Here is a 20,206-nt window from a genome sequence, read left to right as displayed (position 1 = left end):
AAGGGATGCAGGGTCTGTCTCTGATTTGCCCCCTCTCCTAACCGCTCACCCGCATCTCCGGCTCACCTATCAGTTCAGTAATTGGGCTCCCAGAATACAAAATATATCATTAAAATCCAGAGCATCATTCTCTTAATAAATACGTAGTTTGTTCCATGCCTAAGTCAAGTGCACAGTGATACGTTCCAAAAAGCTGTTTTTTTATTTGAAGTTTGTTCACCTTTCAAAATAAATGAGAAGTTCCTTTTGTTATTTATAATATTAATCTGGATAGTTAAGTGAAACTGGGAACATAATTATGTATTTTTGAGCTTGTGTTTTCAGGTAGCAAAGAAACCTGTGGCTCCTATCCAAAATATGTGATGATAATTTAGGCAAAGAAAGGATGGGATTACTTTTTTGCTTTTGTAGACGATTCCTTTGAAAATATGTATGAGAAGGTCAATTTTAGCTGATATCATTAACCTGCAACTTAGACGTAGAAAACTAAGTTTAACTGTTAATATCAGCTAAGTGCCAACAATTGTTTTTCAAACATATTGCTATAACTGATAAGTTTTGTTGTGTGGAAGTAAAGACCTATTCTGTTATTCTGTTCAATCTGAGCGTTGGTATTTTCTACAACTCTCCAAGAGTGAATGAATGACCAGTCAATACTGGCTGACTTACTGAGTATACATCCTTGAGTTTTGCAAACACTGCAGTGGCTGACAGCACTTGGGTTTATCATTCAGACCTGTGGAATGTGTTGCCCCAAGAGTGTTTTCTTCCTAAGGCAAAGATGAGATCTCTGTAGATAACATTCTATTTCTAAAGAAGAGAAGTAGTCTGTGGAATGAGTAGAACCCTCAGGTAAACCTTATTCTTTGAGGCTATATTGTTGTAGCACCAGCACAATTTAGACAAAAGTGTTCTGGTGCCTACACATTCATTCAGTGAACCTTCCCCCCCCTTTTTCAGTCAAGCACTTATGATACATCTGAACTAAATAGATGCTGATGATTCAAAGATGAATACGTGGTTTTTACTCTCAAAATGTTTATAGTTTAACATGCTAAAAAGGTTTAGCAATCTGGAAATTATCTAAAAATCTTTGAAACAAAAGAAATGTGTAGGATTGCAGAATAAGTTTTGATGTTTGTCTCTATAGAAATGAATAAACTTCACACACCCCTATTCTTATCCTCTAATCTCTAAACCGTATTCAAGTCTCAAGTAGTTATAAAGATTATTTTTATCTACATCTTTGTAGGCGGTATCAGTTTTGACCGAATTTGTTGTTACTTACCAGTTTTGACTGAGTTTATAACATTCCTTTTGGGAAATGTTCAGAGTTAAGTGGATCTGGACTCTATTTTTAGGGAATTCCCTTTGACTCATTCTTGGATCTTGTTTGCCTAATTGCCCATTCAGAGTAGGAGTTTATTTGGATTCACAAATTTCTTTCCTGACATGCTCTCTTCTCTTGGGTTCTGATTGTCCCTCCTTGCTCTCTGGCTGTTCCTTCAGGCTGCCCCATGCCCCTCTTCTATCAGACCTTTAACTGATGGTGTTTCTCAAGTCTTGGTTCTTAGTCTTCCTTCAGTCCCACTCTAGTTTGGATCTATTTTGTGGCTTCAGTTATCATACATATTTTGAATACTCCCAAATTGTAATCCATAGTTCAGGCCCTTTTTCTGATCCCAGCTGTCTGCTCAACAGCTCCACTGAGATGTTTGAGGTACTTTAAATTGAGTTGCCCAGACTGAGCTCTTGATCTTGGCTCCAAACCTAGACCTTTTACAATGTACCCTGTTTTAGTTAAGTGGCTCTATCAACAACTTACTGAGGCCAGACTCTTGCCCCATCCTAATCTAGGCCACATTTTCCTAAGTCTATTATAGTCAATTCTAAATGGGTTTTCCTTCTTCACTTTTGTAAAAAAAATTTTAAAAAAGAAAGATATATTTAAGACAGAAAAAAATAATACTGCAGTAAATATTTGCACACCCACCTTGCAGCTTAAGAAATAAAACATTACCAGTATAGTTGAAGACTTCTGTGTTTCCCTACTTGATTGCATGCTCCCTGCCACCTCCATTGTAGGCGTCTTGACCAGATCAATGTCTGTCTTGGATAGCCCAGTACCCCAGCACTTAGGCCACAGTTCATTTATATATTTAGCAATTATCTGAGTGTTTACTAAAACTTCTTTTTTATTTGTAGTTGCTGATTGTACTGAAGTAACTAACTTCTGACAAAGCTTTTGTTCTTCTAACTGGAAGCCTCCGGTTGTGGTTTTTTTCATTGTTAGTCTTAGATGCCAGTACAGAGTTAGGTCCTTAGTAAATGCTTATTGATACAAATGTATTAATAGTCATGGCCTGATCAATCTTCAGCAGTTTTAATAGAGATAAAAATACAGTGATCATCTGTGGTGTGGTATATACGGTGGGGACTCGGTAATCACAGCTAGGCTTGGGCAGGCTATCATATCAGATGGAATAAAAAATTGAAGATTAGTTTTTTTCTTTGATATATTGTAAGTTCCCAACAAATTTCTTCCATTTGTTGGGTCAAGTGTCAGGATAATTAATGTCCCAAGAAACCTGGACATAGTATACAGTTATGTATTAAGGCTGACATTGATGGTTTTGTTTTTGAGTATTTCACTTCATTGACTTCTTTAAAATTGTTTTTTGGTGTAGGTAATGTATTATCTAGTACAAAATTCTAAAGGTATAAAAAGATTCCTAGTGAAAAATAAGTCTTCCTTTATTCTCTTTCCACTCAATCCACTCATTTTTTTCTGCCAAAGCAATTACTATTTACCTTTTTTTGTGAATTCTTCTAGAGATATCCATACATTTAATATTTCACACACACACATAAATGGTAGTGTGCTAATAAACACACTGTTCTGTAACTTGTGTTTTTCACTAATACATCTTAGTTTGTTTCATATCATTACAGATAGAGCTGTCTCATTCTTTTTGACTACTAGATGTGCTAAAATTTGTGTAACCAGTCCCTTACTGGTGGACTTTTAAATTGTTTTCAGCCCATAATCAATAGTGCTGCAGTGAATATTCTTGTACATTATTTTCTATGTCTGTGGTCATACTTGAGAGTTGAAATTGCTAGGTCAAAAGGTATGTGTATTTTCAATTTAGATCGATGTTTCCATATTGTCTCTTAGAGAAGCTATACCAGTTTACCCCACTACTTCCAGTAAAGCACAAAGAATGCCTCTTTTCTGTACACCTTCATTGTCAGTGATCTGTTACCAATATTTTAATCTTTTCAGATTTGATAAATGAAAAGTATTATATTGGTGTAGTTTCAATTTGCAAATCTTTAATTACAAGTGATACTAAATGTCTTTTCGTATTTTATTTTTAAAAAGCCATTTTGATTTATTTTTCTGAGAACTGTCTCTTCATAGCCATTGCATATTTTTTTGTTGAGTGGTCTTTTTATTATTAATCTGTTGGAGTTCTTTATGTTTTAGAGAATTTGGCCTTTTATTCTAAGAATTGCAAATAATTTTAAGCATTTAGTATCTTTTAAGTTGCGTATAGTTTTGTTTTGTTTTTTTTTTTTTGCTTTCCAGAAATTGTTTGCTATATAGAAAAACATCCATGTTTTCTTCTAACTTTTATGGTTTTGTTTTTAATTTTAAATCTTTGCTCCATCTGGAATTTAAAGATCCGACTTTAATTTTTTCCGGATGGTTACACAGAATAGTTCAATATCATTTATTGAATATTCCATCTTTTTTCTATAGGTTTGCAATGTTACCTTTATCATACATTAAATTCCCAGATGTATTTGGTTCTTCCGTGTTTTGTTCCATTCCATTGATTGTTAATCTTTTTGCTAGTTCCACCTTTTAAAATTACTATAGCTTTATGATACATCTCTAGCGGAGCTCGTATGCCCTCTTTACTCTTTCAGAAATTTTCCAACCATTCTTACTATTTATTTTTTTCACATTAAATTTAGAATCAGTTTATTTGCTTCCAAAGAAATCCTATTGGCATTTTTAGAAATCAAGATGGCTTTACATTTTAGATTAATTTAGGGAGAACTAATATATGGTGCCTTTTTGTATCCAAGAACGTGGCATGCTTTAAGTCTTTAAAGCATTTAAGTCTTTTTTGTTTGTTGGTAGTATTTTTAAGTGTTCTTCATTTAAATCCTGTATGTCTGTTAGGCTTATTTCTAAGTATTTCATCTATTAGTTGCTATTTGTATTTATTTAATAAATTTTATTGGGGGATATTGGGGAACAGTGTGTTTCTCCAGGGCCCATCAGCTCCAAGTCGTCCTTCAACCTAGTTGTGGAGGGCGCAGCTCAGCTCCAAGTCCATTCACTGTTTTCAGTCTTTAGTTGCAAGGGTTGCAGCCCACCATCCCATGTGGGAATTGAACCGGCAACCTTGTTGAGAGCTCGCGCTGCTTGCACTCTAACCAACTGTGTGCCATCCGACCACTCTATTTGTTGCTATTTTAAATGACAACTTTTTTTCAGTTATAGTTACATTAGCTTGTATGTCACTATCAACTTTTTTAGTGACTTTCTCTATGGTCTTAAAATTAAACACTAAACCCACATAGTATAGCAAAAAAATCATTAGATCCCGAGTTGTATTTAGGCGTTACAGCTAATTAGTTATGTGCTCTTATGTAGGTCATCATGATCTTTGGCATCCCCTTCAGTAAATAAGGATCTTAGCCTTACACTGCGGTGTCAGACAGTGGACCACTGCAGAATAGTTGAAAGATAAGCTTAGAATCCATGCACGTTTTATTGGCGAATTGTATGAGCAATGTCTTACTAATATGTATGATCTTTTCAAATGTAAATGTAGGTTATGGCATGACAAACTACAGATTTATTTTAAGACTTCACCGGTGTATGGTAGTTTTATCTTTATGTGTTTTCTCCAAAGACATAATAAACGTGTAACCACTGTTATATAGGGCTCCAGAGAAATCTTTTGCAATTTACATAAAGGTCCCCAGACTCTAAAAGTTGGGGATTACTAGCCTAGCCAATCTCTAATGTTTCTTTTACAATTAATAGTGTATTAACCTATGAAACTGCTTGTGGAAGATTTGGATGATAAAGGTGCTTGGTTTCTTCCTTAAGATAATGATTTTTAAGCTTATAATGTCTGAATTGTTAGTTCTTGGGACCTATTTTTAAAAGACCTGATTGACAAGCCTATCTAGATGTGTGCAGAAAATGCTTTAGTGAGCGAGGCAATGTCGTACTTTCTGACAGCGAATTTGTTGTTTGTGTGTCTAAATCACGTAGCTCGCTTTGACCTCACATTCCATTTCAGTCATAGATGCCCGTGATGAGAGCTTTGTGTTTGTTACAGGTGGAGCAGTTCAAGCAGACGTGCGCTATTCAGATTCACTTGGGAAGGAAAGCTTTCTTTTGAGTTTGGAAAAATTATTAGGAATTGGAGGAGTGTCTCAGTTTTTAATTGAGTTGTATATCCTATTGTAGTTGAACTTGGAAAAGAAAAGAGGATGGAAAAATATATTTATGACTTGAAGTGTGTCCTAGGAGGAAAATTATATACATAGCTTGCAAAATACTCTATTTTGATTACCAGTTAATTTTGGTTACTAGTTCAATGAGAAATTTTAAGCAACTGGAGCATTTTGAACCCCAGGTAGAATGAATGCTCTTAATAGTTAGAAGCTTTATTTCCTATTGCTTTTCATTTATTTTGCCTCAGAAAACTGTGGGGGTTTTTTTTGCCTTCATTGGTTTGAAATTAACGTACATATCCGTGTAGCTTCTTGAGAGAGAAAAATGGAGATGAGGTCAGTGCTCATAATAGTAGTCTTAGATTCTTAGATTCCAGTCTTGAAGTAACACATTATTTTGGTTTAAAAAGTTCATCTACGGCAATATATTAACATTTAGTATTTCGTCTTGAGAGATTACATCTTTTAGATTTGTAGTGAATCTTATGGGCATATTCTTATCCCAACTGAAGAATCCTTGATGTGAAAGATAGAAAATGAAGTGGAGTGATTAGGACAGGAAGTAGGAGTTTTGTAACATTTTCACATGTCAAGTAAACACCTGATAGAACTCACTTGTAATGGACAATGGTAAGTTTTTGGTGTCTGTTTTAATAATCACTTTATCAAATAAAGGTAACTCCTTCCAAATACTCAATATCAGACACTCAATAACCAGCAGGTAGCAATGGCAACAATTACGTATTTCAAGGAAATACTGGGTTATGTTAATTTTCTGTGTTGCATTTGGACCATTTTATAATGACTCTCTAAAGAATTGAGAAGAGCAGCATTATGATACTAAGAAGCTGCTGTATAAGACATCATGTCAGAGTACTACTATCTTTTGATATATCCTGACAAATTAAGAATTACCCTCCAGACTCATCATCCTATATTTTAATCCGGAGTATAATTTTATATAAGTTCTGTCTTGGACCCCCTTATGCAAGAGGGTGTAATAACTGCACCAGAGATTCTATGAGATGTTAACATTTTTCTGTGATGTATCCATTACTTAACTAGGTCTTTATGAATGTATGCAAATATCATGAAATTTGTACCCCGACCTACTTTTAAATTTCTCTCGGGGCTTTTGCTGCATAGTAAAGCTTTGCCAACTCCATTATTACATGCTTATTGTAGAAAATACTGAAAAGCAAATTGTCCATAAGCCATTGTTAATGTTGGTATATTTCTACTCAGACGTATTATTTTATTGGGCTTTTTTGTTTGTTTGCTTGTTTCTGTCTCTTTGTTACATATGAGCATTTTCCCACATAATGAACTAATCTTTAAAAACAGGCCACAAGTTGGCAGGCATTTTTCAGCCAGTAAGATCTCAATATTATTTAAATATTTTTTCTGTTAGTTGTCAACATGAAAAAAAAAGGAGACAGGTAGGAGCGTAGCTTGATGCACCCCCTTTGGAAAAGTACTGACCTACTAAAGCTGACATATACAAGCCTACGACTAGCATTTCTGCTTCTAGGTGTGCAGCAGAAATGCATACATATGTTCACCAGAAGACGTCTGTGGAGTGTTCATAGTAGCTCATTCATAACAGCCCAAACTGGAAACTGCTCGAGTACCCGTCAGCAGTGAATGGATAAACTGTGATATAGTCACAGAATGGCAATATAATAAAGCGAAGAAAATGAACAGATTAGAACTAAATGCAACAGGATTGGTGACTCTCAACAGATGTTGAACAAAATAAATCAGACAGAAAAGAGTATATTCTTTATGATTCCAATATAAGAGAGTCCATTCTGTACGATTCCATTTATATAAAGTTCAAGAACAGGTGAAACCAGTGGGTATCAGTGTGGTGTGACACTGTTCTCCAAGGGCCATTTGGCACAGCTGAAAGGCCAGGGATGCTGCAGAACATCCTACAATGCACAGGACACTTGTACAACAGAGAATTATCCAAAATGTCAGTAGTGACAAAGCTGGCCCTGGGCTAAACGAATCTGTGCTGTTAGAGTAAGGACGGTTGCTTCATGTATGAAGGGTATGAAGGGGCATCATTGTGGCTCTGGGTGGTCGGTAATGTTTTGTTCTCGATTTCAGTGCTGGCTACTTCGGTGTGTTCAGTTTGTGAAAATTCTTTAAGCTGTACACTTAACATTTGTGCACCTTTCTGTAGGTAGTTTAGACTTCAATAAAAAATGAACCAAAAAATCCAACTTCACATAAAAATCCAGGTTGAAGACTTCTTTTGAAAGATATGACAACCTGGGAACTCCCTCAGCTGTAGCGAATAAGCAGTGGGCCCCCTCCAAGCCCCCCTTAGTTGCTGCTTGTGTTCTCCAGGCCTCACTTTCCTGTTTCAGTTACCGTATCACCTCACTGGTATTTAGACGTTTTAAAAATGTCTTAAACAGCTTTATTGAGCTATAATTCACATACCATACAGTTCACCTATTTAAAGTATCCAATTCAGTGTTTTTAGTATACCCACAGGGTTGTGGAGCTATCACCACAATCTAATTTTAGAATATATTTGTTCCCCCCAAAAGAGAGTTAACCCCTATTAGCAGTTACTCGCTATTCCCCCCATCCCTAGGCCACCACTAATCTTTTTGTCTCTATATAATTGTAGACATTTGAATTTTGTGATCTCTGTTCTAAAACAAGGTTTATAATGGTTGTGCAATATTTCATCATACAGGTTAACTCATAAGTTATGTAAAACCATTTTACTGGGCATTTATTTAGGACGTTACTAGATGGTGGAATTACTGATCAAAGGATATAAACATTCTCAGGTTCCTGATAACTATCATCACAATGCCTTCCAGAAAGATTGTCCCAGACCATCCTCACCATCAGTGTTTTTTTGCAAATTTTGTATTGTGAACCTAGTCATGTTTGCAATTAGTATTTATTATCTATTTTATCTTAGATACGTTGTTTTCCTAGACTGATCATTGTTCGGACAGTTGGTTAGACCTAAGCTTAAGCTGTTTTGGACAAGTGTGCCAATACTGCCCTTTTTTACATGAAGACAGCACCACTTGAGATGCATTGTGAATGAATGCATTATCCCAGGTTCCCCATACTTCTCCAGCTGGTTCCTGAAGGTTCTTATGTTCAAATTAGAATGGCTGTTAGCCAGCATAAATTGACACTTCAACCCACAATAGTGTATTCTGTTTCCTTGTTGGTTAATAGAGCCAAGATTTCAAAATACTTTCTTCCCATTAGGTTTTATAATTTGATTCACAATAAATTATAAGCTGCGTTCCTCAAATATTGTCCATAGCCAAGAGCTCTTTTGAAAACGAAGTTGTTTTCATGTTTGTAATACATAAATTACTGTTTGCTAGTTAGCTGCCATAATGCTTAGAAATTGTCACTAGCTACTTATTAAACATCTATTATCGCTCATGCAGAATTAACTTCCACTTAAAATGTTCCAGTTAAACAAAACTTCATTGTAAACCCTTTAATTGATTCCTTGTCTCTGCACATAAAGCAGTCTCATTCAGGAGTGAGTCACTAGCACCATCCTTAGTGGATTGCTCAGCTCATGATCTAGGATGCCCAGACAGTTAATATTTAGTGAGTCAGTATTGAGACTTTTTAGTCCAATCACAGATTTTCTGGGATGACTGTTTGGGAAATGCCTTCTTGAAAATTTGACATCTTACTATTGTTTCATTTCACTGCCATTAATTTGTTGGTTGTTTTATGAATTTTGTTTTTCCTAGCGTGATTTTCATCAAATGTTAATAGAAGGGACCTTAGAAATCATCTACTCTGATATTCTCCATTTATTTCACAAATGAAAAATGGTAATACTTGTTCCCAAAGCATCCATTAGAATCTTTTGGCTCCTAGTTCAGTGCTTGCTCTGCCTCAGTTTCACAAAATTCAGAGTTGGGAAGCACTTTCATAGAACATTAATTTTAGTTTATCCTGCATTTTGTTTTTACTTAGAAAATAAATTAAGATTTTAAAATGTGGTTGGTCTACCTATTGTAGGTTTTAGATTTGTTGCTTTTTTTTAATTAGAAGGAAATTAAAACTTGACTCTGACCCATTTGGACTTGATTGTTGCATTTGCAAAGCATTAAGAATAGCACTACCTACTTAAAATTTTTTAATTTCCTGATTATTATAGTTTAGTGAGCATTAAAAATTGACGGGACAAGTTACAGTTTGTTTTTAGTTGTTGATCTGAAACCCTTGGGAGCTTTTTTCACAAGAGTCTTTTAGAGACGCTTTTCCAAATATATATATATGAAAGTGATATTTTTGGATTAACGGTATTTTTGTGCCCAAGATTATAATAAAGGGATTGTAATGGAAAAAATGAATCAGATAAACTGGAAAGTAAAGCATTTCCCTGTAGAGTCAGTACACTGTAAAATATGTTTAAACTTGAACAGATGATTTCAGTTAACTTCCTCTAGTCTTCTGTTGCATAGCATATGTAACTACATTAAATACCTCTGGAATACAACTGTAGTTTTGGAGTATTCGTAAATTTCCTATAAACTACTAGATTGCAAACTTCATGATGTTAGGTAAATACTAACTGCGTGAATCAATTTTAGTCTAAAACCTTTTTATTACGATAAAATATACATAAGATAAAATTTATCATTTTTACCATTTTTAAGTGTGTCGTTAGTTCTGTGGCATTAAGTACATTTACATTGTTGTACAACCATCACCATCATCCATCTCCAGAATTTCTAATCTTCTGCACCCATTAAACATTAATTCCCCATTCCTTCCAGCCCCATGTAAGTAGAATAACATATTTATCCTTTTGTGACTAACTTCTTTCACTTAGCATGTCTTCCAGGTTCATCTATGTTGTAGCATGTGTCAGAATTTCCTTCCTTATAAGGCTGAATAATATTCCATTGTATGTGTGTACTGTTATTGTTTATCTATTTGTCTGTCAGTGGACATTCGGGTTGCTTCCACCTTTTGGCTCTTGTGGCTAATACTGCTATGAACATGGGTGTACAAACATGTGTTGGCCTCCCTGCTTTCGTTTCTTTGGAAGTAGAATTGCTAGATCATATGGTAATTCTGTATTTAAAATTTTGAGGAAATCTTAACAATACTTTTTCTACAGTGGCTGTACCATTTTACATTCCCACCAGCAATGCACACGGATTCCAATTTTTCTGTAGCTTTGTCAGCATTTATTATTTTTCTCTCTCTCTCTCTCTTAAATAATAGTGTGGTTTTATTTGCATTTTCCTAATAATTAGCGATAGTCTAAAACGTCTTATAGTTTAAATTGGCAGCTTATACTTTTTAATTCATAGGATTTGTCTCTTTCCCTTCTCTGGGTATTTTCACATTTTGTGCTTTCATACCATTCATTGTATTCTGTCCTGAAGTATGGTTAGCCCTAGCCTTGTTTCTTAAAAAATATATTAAAATCATTGGTGAGGGAGTGAGAAAATCAGCACACTCATACTCTGGTAGTGGAAATATAAATAGCAGTATTTTGGAGGGGTAATTTGGTAATACATATCAACAGCTATAAAATTTGGGGGAGGGTAATGGGCAAAATTTCTTAGCACACACAAAATATTTTTTCACAATTCATATAGTTGTTGACCCAGCAATTCTCTTCGAAATTTATCCTACATCTGTAATTGGGGATATGTGCAAAGTTGTAAGTATTGTAGCAAACTGTTTTAAACAAGTAGAATGTCTAACTGTAGATGGATTAAATTCTGATTCAGTGGTCCTGGGAGTGAGAGTTGGGTAAGTGGGACCTGGGAAGCGGCATTTTCAACATGCGCTGTGGATAATTCTGATGAAGGTGGTCTGTGGACCACATTTGAGGAGCACTTACTCATTACTTTCACGTGCTGTAATTTCAGGTTCCATGGTGTGCTAAGGCTCTCTGCAAACTGGTCTTTGACTTTCCTGTTCAGCCTTCTCTACAGCTGCTCCCCAAACGTCCTCCATCATGTTCCTGGCTGAGAGCCTTCCTGTGCAACTTTTCACTCACACCATTTTCTCCGTCTGCCTTGCCTCTGCTTTCCACCCCAGCTCTGCCTGGTGAAACCATAACCCATTCTTCAGAGACCCACTTGTCTTCTGCAGTAAGCGTATACTTTCCCCCCCAGCTTCATGGAGATATAATTGACAGCTTATGCTCTTTAATTCTTAGGAATTTGTTTCTTTCCTTTTTCTGAGTATTTTCACGTTTTGTACTTTCATACCATTCATTGTATTCTGTCCTGAAGTATGATTTTATTAGTGAACATATTTTGTTTTTCTACTTACAAATTCATTCAACTCTTCTGTTTAATATAGCGAACATTCACTGAGTGCTTTTTGTGTCCTAGGCAGCATGCTGGGTGCTAGGGGCTCACAGAATTTTTTTAAAAAAAAACATGGACTTTCCCCTCAAGGAACTAATATTCCAGCAGAAGCAGCCATACCACTAACCTTGATTTGATAGAGGAAGTCCTGATGTTGGTGGAATGAAAACATTACGGACTTTTCTGGAGAGGAGTTTAACTGAGGAGGTCAAGGAAACTTGAGGTAAACTTGACCTTTGAGCTAGATTTTCAAGGATGAAAATTTTTCCAGGCAGTAAGTAGTGGGAAGACAATTTAAAGTGGGGAAAAGAAAAATCAATGAGCAGAGATTCAAATTTATGAAATCACTCAGTGAATAGTTGTTCTAAATGCCGGGGGTACAAGAACAAAGGCCTTGCTTAAATTCTGTTGGGGTGACAGATAATGAACACATTAACAAATTTAAAAATGTGTTAGGTAATGTTCATTGCTCGAGGAAAAGGGCAGGGGCAGGGTGTAGAGAGTGACGGAGGGATGTCATGGCGGTGGGTGGGCAGGGAAGGCCTCCCCACCGGACGTGACGCGAGAGCAAAGTATGAGGATGTGCGGGGGGAGTGGGCTTAATGGTGGGAAACGACCAATACTGTGAAAACGGATGTAAATCTGATAGGTTAAAACTTGGGGTAAAACTAATGTTTTTAATAAAACGTCTCAGTTTTGAAGAATATTTAAGTTATTTTTAACTTCAAAACGTTTACAAAAGAATTTTTTACAAATCTGAAGCAGACTATTCTGTTGGGCATGGAATGTCTTCAGGGGTGTTTCCTTTAAAAAGACAGTATATTTGGTTCAAAAAAACAAGACAGTATTAAAAGTTATATGATCAAAATCTCAATCCTACCCGTCCTCCTGAGTTTCCTCCCCCACTTTCATTATTTTTTTTTTAATGTAGCCTTTATAAAGGTAGGAACAGAGACATAGATTTTTTTTTCCTCCTTCTGTAAAAGGCACATACTATATGCACTTATATTCCCTGCTATTTTCACTAATTAAATGTCTTGGATATCTTTTTATTTTATTTATTTATTTTTTTTATTGGGGAAGGGGAACAGGACTTTATTGGGGAACAGTGGGTACTTCCAGACCTATTTTCCAAGTCAAGTTGTTGTCCTTTCAGTCTTAGTTGTGGAGGGTGCAGCTCAGCTCCAGGTCCAGTTGCCGTTGCTAGTTGCAGGGGCCGCAGCCCACCATCCCTTGCGGGAGTCCAACTGGCAACCTTGTGGTTGAGAGGACGCACTCCAACCAACTGAGCCATCCGGGAGCTCAGTGGCAGCTTAGCTCAAGGTGCCGTGTTCAATCTTAGTTGCAGGGAACGGAGCCCACCATCCCTTGCGGGACTTGAGGAATTGAACTGGCAACCTTGTGGTTGAGAGCACACTGGCCCATGTGGGAATCGAACCGGCAACCTTCGGAGTTAGGAGCATGGAGCTCTAACCGCCTGAGCCACCAGGCCGGCCCTTGGATATCTTTTTAATACAAGGAGAACATTCCTCATTTTTTCCAGCCACATGGTATTCTGTTGTGTAAATAGACCATAGTACATTTAACCATTCCCTTGACAAGTGGACATTTGAGTTGTTTATAGAAACAGTGCCATCGTGTGATTATTCCCAAAAGTGAGATTACTGGGTCAAAGGACATTTGTAATTTTGTTAGGTATTGCCAAATTGCCACCAGAGATTGTACCACTCCATTGGCAATGTATGCGAATGTCTGTCTCTCCACAGCTTCCCCAATTTTTGGATTTTTGCCAATGTAACAGAATTATATCTTAAAGTGGTTTGTTTTATTATTGAGATATAATTCTCATGCCTTAAAATTCATCCTTTCAAAGTGTACAATTCAGTGGTATTTAGTATATTCCAAGGTTGTGCAACCAACATCTCCACTGTCTAATTCTAGAACAGTTTTATCATTCCCAAAAGATATGCTGTATAAAGTCACGTCCCATTTCCCATAGCCCCGGACAACCACTAATCTACTTTCTGTCTCTATGGATTTGCGATTCTGGACATTTCATATAAATAGAATCATACAATATGTGGCTTTTTTGTGTCTGACTTCTTTCACTTAGCATTGTTTTCAAGGTTCATCCATGTTGTGCATCGTTTTAAAGAGGAATTGGTATTTGTTTTCCTGTGGAATATCTGTGTATCCCTTGCCAATTTTCTAGTGGAGTCTTGGTAGTTTTTTTGTTTTTGTTTTTAACTCTATTAGGGAGATTAGCTCTTTGCCTATAAAAGAGTTACTGAAAATTTTCTCTCCAGTTCATTATTTTTCAGTATTGCTTATGGTGTTTTTTTGTTTTGTTTTTAACCATGGAGACACTCCTTTTTGTACTCAGATTCATCTTTTTCTTTTCTTTCCATTTCCAGAGTTATATCAGATATCAACTATGTTTTATTCTAATACTTTTTATGGTTTCAGTTTTTATATTAAACTACTTTATTTGGGGATTATCTAGATATCTGATGTGAAGTATGAATTCTCCTTTTATCTTTTTTGCCAGGTGGCTATCCTGTTGCCCAAACACTGTTAATTAAAGTCAGTCTTTGCCCCACTAGTGTGAGGAGCCACCTCTCACTAATGGCCTTTCAGCAAAGGAGTAACATCCATTTTAGAGAGAGAATTCTAGTGGAGGGAGATGTAGGAGACAGGCTCAAGCAGGGAGAAAGTAGACTGGGTATTGGTTTAAACCTTTAAATGTTTTTTAAAAAAGTTTTTGTTCTACGGTGTTAATACATAAATTTTGTTTTCACCAAATTGGGATAATTCTGTTTTGTATTCTACTTTTTCAGTTACTACATCATGAGCATTTCCCTAAATTTTTTAATTTATTTATTGAACGGATAGATACTTATTGAGAACTTACTACCATTTGTCTGTGGGGTTTTAGACACTGGGGATAAAAAAAAAAATCCTGCTCTCATAGGGCTTACATTCTATAAATTATAAAATATACAATCAAAATTATGTGTATATTATGTGAGGGTTACGTGCTATAAAGAAAATTGAAGCTGAGTAAAGGGTCTAGAGGATGACAAATGTTAACTTAGAGGAAAGTGGTCTGGGGGGAAGTCTCATTAAGGAGGTGACTTTTGAGCAAAGACTTGAATAAAGTGAGGAAGAGTCCTGCCAATATCTATGAAAAGAGTATTCAAAGCAGTGAAAACAGCAAGTGCAGAAGTCTTGAGGCCAAAGCCTGGCACATTTGGTATGATCTGAGGAATAGCGAGGATGCAGGTATTCCTGAATCAGAATGAGCAAGAGGGAGAGAGGAAGTAGATGAAGCCAGAAAGTGAACTGGGAAAGGATGTTTAGACTGTGGTAAAGATTGTAGGTTTTATTCCAAGCGAGTTTTAAGCAGAAGAGGGACATGATCTGACGTAATTTCTAAAAGCTTTACACTGGTTGCTTTTTTGGAGAATAGATTTGAAAGGAATAAGAGCATAATCTCAGGGACCAGTTAGAAGACTTTGGCTTTTACAGTAATCTTGGTTAGAGATGAAGGTGGCTTGGATTAGAATGGTAGCAATGTAGGTGGTAAGAAGTGGTTGAACTGTGGATATATTTTGAAGATAGATTTGACAGGATTTGCTGATGGTTTGGCTGTGAAGTGAGAAAAAGAAGTGGGGTTGACTTGAAGGTTTTGCCCTGAGAAACTGTGCTGAATGGTGGAACCATTTACTGAGATTGGGAGCACTGAAGATGGAGTAGGTCTTTGGAGGATGGGCGATCGCTTTGGGGTATGTTAAATTTCAGGTGCTTAACAGCCATCCAAGAGAAGCAGCTGGATTTCAGGTCTGAAGTTCAAGGGAGATGTTGGAGTAAATGGGATATCATTTATAGCTGCCATTCTAGTGGAGGAACCAGCAAACAACACTGAAAAGGGTAGGCTAATAAGATAGGATAAAAATCAGTGTGTGTATTTATAAGTTTGGAAAAGGACAAAGTGAGACTGAACTAGAAACTGGAAAATAATGAGGAAAGAGTATAATAATATCAGGGAGGCCAAGTGTGAAAAAAAGTATTTCAAGGAGGAAGGAAGGAGTGATCAGTTGTATCAAATACAGCGTAAAAGGTTAAATAGGAGAATTAATCATTGAATTTGGCAGTTAGAAGTTATCAGTGGCAAGGGTAGCTTCGGGAGTTTGGTAACATGAAGGCTCATCGGTACTGTTCCATCATGTGGATGTTACCAAAGTTTATTCACCACTCATCACCATCAGTGATTAGTAATTCGGGTAGTTTTCATCCGGTAGTTTTCAATTCTTCAGATATTTCCGATACCCGGATCCAGATGCAAGTGATGTATTTGAGAGCATCATGAAGTAATAATACATAGGTTGATGGCTTATTGGATATTGGAGTTAAGATAATATAGCAAAGCAAAACTAGAAGACTCTGGGCTGGCCCGGTGGCTCAGGCGGCTGGAGCTCCTCCATGCTCCTAACTCTGAAGGCTGCCGGTTCGATTCCCACATGGGCCAGTGGGCTCTCAACCACAAGGTTGCCAGTTCGATTCCTCGAGTCCCTCCAAAGGATGGTGGGCTCCGCCCCCTGCAACTAAGATTGAACACAGCACCTTGAGCTGAGCTGCCGCTGAGCTCCCAGATGTCTCAGTTGGTTGGAGTGCGCTAGGGATGGTGGACTGTGCCCCCTACAACTAGCAACAGCAACTGGACCTGGAGCTGAGCTGCGCCCTCCACAACTAAGACTGAAAGGACAACAACTTGACTTGGAAAAAAAAAAAAAAGTCCTGGAAGTACAGTACACACTGTTCCCCAATAAAGTCCTGTTCTCCACCCCCCAAAAAATCTTGATAAAAACAAAAAAAAAAAACAAAAAAAAAAACTAGAAGACTCTGGAGTTAAACTAACCTGTTGAACCAACCTGTGCCAGTAGCTCTAGGACTTGCACCAAGTTACTTAACTTTCTGTACCTGTTTCTTATCTGAAAGATAAGATTTTGTGAAGATTAAAATAAATGAGTACCCAGGATAGTTCTTGGCGACAAACTTTTTAGTAAATTCTAAATGGTTGGTTTTTTTATAGGGAAAGCAAGGATTGCTTTCTTTAAAAAGTCACAATGCTGTTAATTGATAATGGAAATGTAGGTGGTAAATTTTAGGGATGGAAGGGAAGAAGAAAAGAAAATTAGTTCTTTTGGAACATGTTCCGATTGGTAAGACATCCATGTGAAGATTTTTTTCAGTGATAAGAGAGCATAAAGGACGATAGCTAAATCTTAGTGATTTCTAATTTAATTCCATTGTGATCAGAGCACATACTTTGTATGATTTTATCATTTTAAATGTACGCTTTTGTTATGACCCAAAATATGGTCTAGATCAGTAAATGTTCTCTGTATCCTTTAAAAAATTGTAAATTCTTTCTGCTATTGGGTGGAATGTACTCTGTCAGTTTACTTATTAAAGTGGTTGATAGTACTGTTTCTTTTATATGCGTACTAGTTCCTATTTGTTCTATGCATTATTGAGTGAGGGGTGTTGAAATCTCCTACTATTAATTGTGGGCTCGTTTATTGCTTCTCTTAGTTCTATCAGTTTTTGCTTCATCTTTTTTGAAGCTCTGTTAATATGTGTATAAACATTTAGGAATTTTATGTCCTGTTGATGAATTATTGTGAAAGGACTTTCTTTATTTCAGGTAATATTCCTTGCTCTGAAATCTGTTTTGTCTGATATTAATATTGTGTTTCTCTGAAAATAAGACCTAGCTGGACCATCAGCTCTAATGCATCTTTTGGAGCAAAAATTAATATAAGACCCAGTCTTACTTTACTGTTAAAACCTGGTCTTCCATAATTTTACTATAACAGACAATGCTGTTAGTTTACTATAAGACCAGGTCTTATATTAATTTTTGCTCCAAAAGATGCATTAGAGCTGATGGTCCGGCTAGGTCTTATTTTCAGAGAAACAGGGTATATAGTTATTCCAGCTTTCTTTTGATTACTATTAGCATGTTACCTACATCTTTGCCCATATTTTTGCTTTTAATCTCTTTGTGGCTTTTACATTTAAATGGGTTTCTTATAGTAGTAGTTGGATCTTGTTTATTTAATCCAGTCTGGCACTCTCTGCCTTTTACTTGGAATGTTTAGACCATTTACATGTAACGTGATTGTTGATACGGTTGGGTTTAAATATACCATCTTCCTATTTGTTTTCTCCTTGCCTCATCTATTTTTTATGATTCCATGTTACCTTCTTTGTTAGATTACTAGCTACCATGTTCCCCCAAAAATAAGACTGGGTCTTATATTAATTTTTGCTCCATTAGGCCTTATTTTCAGAGGATGTCCTAATTATTCTTGTACAACAATCTACATTTATTCAAATTCAGTCATGTCTTCTTCTGGACCATCGTCATAATGTGCTAAATGCGTCCGTCTGGCTGATGATCTTAACTGGGGCTTATTTTCAGGAAACACGGTATAACATTGTTTTGTTATTTTAGTGCTTGATTTAGGGTTTACTGTATCCACCCTTAATTTATCACAGTCGGTTCAAGTAGTATTAAACCACTTCTTGTGTGGAATAATAACTATACAACGGTATATTTCCATTTCCTCTCTCTCAGCCTTTTGTGGTATTGTTTTCATACTTTTATTACCTCTGTCTAAAATCCCACAAATTGTTGCTGTTTTTGCTTTAAATAGCCAATTATCTTTTTAGAAAATGCTTAACATAAGAAAAGATGTCAGATGTCTTTTATATTTATGGTTCTTTATTCCCTTGTATAGATTTAAAATTCCATCTAATGTCATTTTTCATTTGCCTGAAAGACTTCTTTTAACATTTTTTGTGCTGGCTGGCTGAGGATGACTTATGCCAGCTTTTGTAAGTCTGAAAAATTCTTTATTTCATCTTGTTTTTTAAAACAACTTTTTTGAGATATAATTGACATAACCACAAATTGCACATTGGGGCTCCCAGTACAGTTGAGGGGACAATATTAAAAGTTTATCAGCACCAGTAGTAATGGGAATGATGGTGTTTGCCTTGAGGCCAGGCATAGCGAGCACTTCATAGGTCATACCATCTGCACTTCATAGGTCATACCATCTGCACTTCATAGGTCATACCATCTGCGTATCTGTCCTTTAGCAAGTACTATCATCTCAGACTTGTGTACCCTGAGCTGAATTTACCAACTCCTCTAGTTCCTATTCTCAATGCCCAAGTAAGTTATCCTTAATTAAATAATTTTTATTGAAGATACCATTTTTCTATTTTTATTCATCCCTCCCAATTGCCAAGAAATCTTTTTGGTTTTGCATTTTAACTTTCAATTCTAATTCTATATGTAAGATCTTAAACTCTGAAATTTCTCCTTTTGATCTTTGTGAGTTTAGTGTATTATTTGGCTAAATTTGCATCCCAAAGAATAGGATGCATTCCCCTTTTCTGTGTCCATATGGAACCTGCACCTAGTTCTGTCTGTAAAGTAATTCTTTACTAGTGGTTAAGAGCCCAGATTCTGGAGCAAGATGGGCTGATTTCAGATTCTGGCTTCACCGCTTAATAACTGGATCATCTTAGGTCAATTTTATAAACTTTCTGGATCTCATTTCTTCATTTTTAAAATGGGCCTAATTATTTAATCTGCTCCCTGAGATCATCCAAATAATGTGCTTTACATTTAATCTTCAAAAATCCTATGAATTCTATTTTACAGAAAAATGAAGTAAACTTTGACTTGATCCTGTTAGGATATAATTAATAGAAAACTTCAAATATAAAGAATTGGGGAGAGAATTACATAATTTATTACCATATTGAAGCCAACTAATTTTTTTAAATTTTATTTTCTAGTGCAAGACAAGGTAGATTTGTAACTAGTTATTTGGAAAATAGACTAAAAATAGCACATTTGGTTTCTGTCCAATAAATGTTATATAAGCAAATATGATTTTCTTCCGAGAGAGAGAGAGAAAGAGAGAGAGAGAGAGAGAGAGAGAGAGAGAGAGAGAATCCTTTTGAATTATGGGCTACCGTGAATTACAGTATTCTTTATTTAAAAAGCCATTCTTGAAAGAAAAACTTTTCTACCTTTTAATTTATTCAAGAAATTGACTGATGTGACTACATAAAATAATAAAATTTGAAGGAAGACAAATAAGATGTTTATATTAAATGTCAGATGGTTAATATGTGTACTATATTAAGAATACATTCTGCAGCTAAATCAGCAAAAGGATAGAAATAGTCCACAAATAGAGGGGAATATGGAGGACGTGTATCCTGCTGTATTAAAAACATACAAATTGACATAATTTTGAAATACCATTTTGCATCTAGTAAAG

General features: G+C 36.0%; 1 protein-coding gene across 8 annotated transcripts in view; it reads left to right on the top strand.

Moving 5' to 3' along the window:
- The window catches only part of GJC1 (gap junction protein gamma 1), a 34,989-nt gene that overhangs the window by 5,091 nt on the left and 9,692 nt on the right, over positions 1 to 20,206 (top strand). The window lies entirely within an intron of this gene.

This window comes from Rhinolophus ferrumequinum, chromosome 21 (assembly GCF_004115265.2).
Source record: "Rhinolophus ferrumequinum isolate MPI-CBG mRhiFer1 chromosome 21, mRhiFer1_v1.p, whole genome shotgun sequence".
Classification (NCBI taxonomy): Eukaryota; Metazoa; Chordata; class Mammalia; order Chiroptera; family Rhinolophidae; genus Rhinolophus; species Rhinolophus ferrumequinum.
The sequence above is the reverse complement of the archived record's forward strand: the minus strand, read 5'-3'. Positions and strand labels throughout refer to the sequence as shown.